Source organism: Alosa pseudoharengus, unplaced genomic scaffold (genome assembly GCF_046254945.1).
Source record: "Alosa pseudoharengus isolate Yale_2024_CS ecotype anadromous, Long Island Sound unplaced genomic scaffold, YU_APseudo_1.1 YU_APseudo_1.1_scf_37, whole genome shotgun sequence".
In the NCBI taxonomy this organism is placed as follows: domain Eukaryota; kingdom Metazoa; phylum Chordata; class Actinopteri; order Clupeiformes; family Clupeidae; genus Alosa; species Alosa pseudoharengus.
In genome coordinates, this window is record NW_027468754.1 from 179,753 (window position 1) to 183,445 (window position 3,693).

At 35.3% G+C, this 3,693-nt stretch overlaps 1 long non-coding RNA gene across 2 annotated transcripts; it reads left to right on the top strand.

The window, feature by feature from the left end:
* Positions 1-224: 224 nt before the first annotated feature.
* Positions 225-2,514, top strand: LOC143101545 (uncharacterized). Of its 2 annotated transcripts, XR_012982417.1 has the most exons (5): positions 225-565; positions 1,281-1,366; positions 1,635-1,722; positions 1,826-2,049; positions 2,230-2,514. It is a non-coding gene; the product is annotated as an uncharacterized LOC143101545 (long non-coding RNA). The 2 variants fall into 2 exon arrangements; XR_012982416.1 differs by having other exon boundaries at positions 235-565; positions 1,826-2,514.
* The last annotated feature ends 1,179 nt before the right edge of the window (positions 2,515-3,693 follow it).

Genomic DNA, 3,693 nt, shown 5'->3' on the forward strand with positions numbered 1-3,693 from the left:
ACAGTTCTAACAGATCTCCTGGGGCCGTATTCACAAAGCATGTTAAGCCAAAATTGTCTCTTAGGTTATCCTTTTAGGGGCAAACTCCCCTAAAAAAGGGGTGTGTGAGTCTTAACTTTGGGACTCATCATTTGTAATTGATTAAGAGTAACTGTCAAAGCCCTCAGCGCTAAAACTAGCACCTATCTCTTGGGGAACTAGGAGGTAGTCTAGACTCTACACTGAAAAAAATGGAAATAGGGGGTCTTTGATTTGACACAAATTAATTTGATATATGCAACATGATTGTTTTATATTCCGCTTGCAAACGTGTTTTAATTAAGTAGATTTCAAGAGATAATTTTGAATGCTGGATGTAGACATTTTTCTTGTGTTGATCGAAAGTGAAAATTTTAAGTTCAGACATACTCCAGAGCAGCAGGTGGCTGTAATGTGTCATTAAAAAAAATACATAGTAGTAGAAGAAGAAGTTTTTGAAGCATGGTTTGACCGTTAAAGTTTGGATATCTATCATCAGTGACTGAAGTGGAAGAGAGAATGGCAAATCGAATTAGCCTACTGAAGGGTAAGTTTATCAACCTTATGATCATGTTATATTAGACAATAAATCTCCTAGCTGTTTTCTTACAGTATTACAGCGTTGCAAAGTTGACCCTTGATGTCTTTGTATTATTTTTTGGTCCGTTTCTTTCTACCAAGTTAACGTTAGCCTAACCAACCAGTTAGCTGCATCTGTTGGGCGGTTGGAAAAATACATAAATCATAGTAAAGCTAAATTGGGGTTGGTTTGGTACAGTCCATTAATTTGATCACGTTTGAAGCATAATAAGTTGTATGTGAGTGAAAAGCCTGTTAGCCTGTGTGCGCCAAGTGTGTTGCCAGCAAATGGCTGCCTAAAAGCAAGCTAGCATAGCCACGTGGACAAAAAGCCATTTGCAAAGTTACATTATAGCATCCAAAAACGTTTAGCCCTAGGAAGTTGTCTCCCCATATGATGAAAATATGAAATATAAATATTTTGATTTGTTTGTGCAGGCAAAAAAACAGGCAGTACAGTGTACGCATACAACTTTTTTGTTACTGAGTCTAAGATGTAGTGATGTTACTGTTTGAAGTCACTGAAGTTTGATCTTTTATTTATTTATGAATTTACTGTTGATAAAATGAATGTCTTATACACCAATAAATGCCTGTTATGCCAGATGTGTGGTGCAGTATGCGTATGTTTTGTCTGGCACTGTCGTATGAAACTAATTTTCTTCCTGCTAATCTTATTTCAGATCAACACGGAATTTCAAAAGAATCACAATTGTCCCACTTCAATCCAAGTTCCTGTCTCCAAGCAATGATTAAGCAAATTACTGATGTGAGTAATGCAGAGTTTTAATCATGCAAACCTTACAGAGGCTAATATTTTTGATCATGTTGATATTGATACTTCTTCACATATTGTTCTATTATTATTCTATTATTCATCACATCCTAAAATTTGTGATGATCTCGGGAAGAATAAAGTATCTATCTATTGTATTCGTCTAACTTTTTGTTTCTTTTTATCATATGGTCGTTTACAACAGTGGCTGACTTAAATGAAACTTGGATTAACGTGCTAATCAATAATGTTTTTATTTCAGTGTGATATAGATGCTGGCCGAGTGTCTCCTGAAGGGACTCTGTATCTACACGGGGGAAGATCCTGAAAACTTTGTGCAGGAATATGTGGTATGTACATGAACATGTCTATTTTTCACATTCATTTCTCAATAGGGCTTTGTTAGAGGGTCTCATTTTCTTACTGTTATGTGCATTTGTCTGCCTAATTCAGGTCATGGATGAAGTTGAAGACAACTGTTGAGGTTTATGTCCTGAGAGAACATGAGGACATTGGGGTCGTACTCCAAGGAATAACGTTTTTGACAGATCTACATGGCCGTTAGCTGTCACTGATGATGTCGGAGTTGATAACCTCATGTACCTGCCCGTGCTTAGATACACCTTTGAGGCATTGTAAAAAATCTTCATGGAGCTGGATGAAGGCAAACTCCAAAGGTTGGTTAAAGAACAACCTGTTTCAGTGAATGACTTTCCATTTTTATTTTTTGAAAAAGAAATACTGTTTTTACTATGTTGAAACCTGAAAGGACTATCAATGGCTGAGTGACCACGGGTCATGAAATCTTTTTGTGGATGTTTTTTATTATTATTAATTATTAATTATCTTTATTTTAGGAACTAGAAATGTCACCTTTTGGTCAGTCATCTTTGAATCTGGTCCATCAGTCTTCAGGCCTGATCTCTCACTTTCTTTCTCTTCTCTCCCTCTCTCTCTTCCCCCTTCTCTCTCCCTCTCTCCCCTTCTCCCTCTCTCACTTCTCTCTCTCCTCTTCCTCTCTCACTCCTCTATCTTTCTCCTTTCCCTGTGATGTTTGCTGCACTTTTTTCCATTTGTCAATTGCTGGATAAAAAACAATACTGTGTATTTCATGTTGCTTTCAATAAAAATTGACTACTAAACTGACTTGACTCTTTTCAGTAAAAAGATGTATAACAGATGTCTGCAATTCTAGAAAGAAAAAAAAAAACAGTTAAAACACACTGTTCTGTTACTATAGGGACATAAAACTTTAAGAGTTTATTTTTTTAGCATTAATAAATGAAGTTAGAAGTACCTTTTACAATCTATTACTATTGACATGATAAAATTACTTTTGCATTACACAATACATTGGTATTACATAAATATGAAGGTATTATCTTCATTCAACATGATTTTTTTATGTAATACGATGTGATTTCAATGTGTAGGTTTTACAAGAAACGATTAACTAGAACAAAAGTGTAAAAATTGTGTCAGCTGGACACATTCTGATTATGTGGGACCGATGTACACATTAAAATCATGTAAATTCAAGGAACTTTTTTTTTCAGTGTAGAGGACCCCTCACACAAATCTGCAGTAACAGCAACCAACGTAAACAATCTATTTATTTGACTGAAAAAAAGACTTTATGTTTTGTGTTATGTGATGCATGCTATTGCTATGGTAACAGTAGAAAAAAACAATGGGCTCTACACATACAGGGCTGGACTTCCTCTTAATAATACGCCATATTTCGAATTGCAATTTCACCTTAATAAAGATCCATTAATTTCCCCTCCGTGTATTGTCCCTTATTATATCTGATTAACAAGCTCTTGTCTATACAAATGTGCCAACATACAGATGCATTATGAAAATTATATATTTAAAAAAGAAACTCAGTCAGTGGGCATTGTATTTCCTTATTATTTCATTAGCCTACGTAGCCTACGTCAAACACGCATTACATTGTTTATTTATTCATGGCTAAATTTAAATGAGCCTGCTTTCAATGGCTTCTGTGATACTGTAAGTTGATGAGTGTCCATTCTGATGCTGTGGCTGTAGCCAGTGACTGTGCACATTAATGCCTGAAGATAAACAATCAATAATGGAATACATCTAAACAAACAATCAAATGAATAAGTAAGTAACTAAATAGTGATAATGCATCTGTGTTTGAAAGTAGTATGGAGTCAGGTTCAATTCACTGTGGACATCCATCATCATTATTTATTTTGCATGTATGCTAAATATGCTACTTAATTTGAGGTGAATGATTAGAGTCTGTGGCAAATCTCCTCTGCTGTTTGTTGACCTTTGGTTTCAACTAC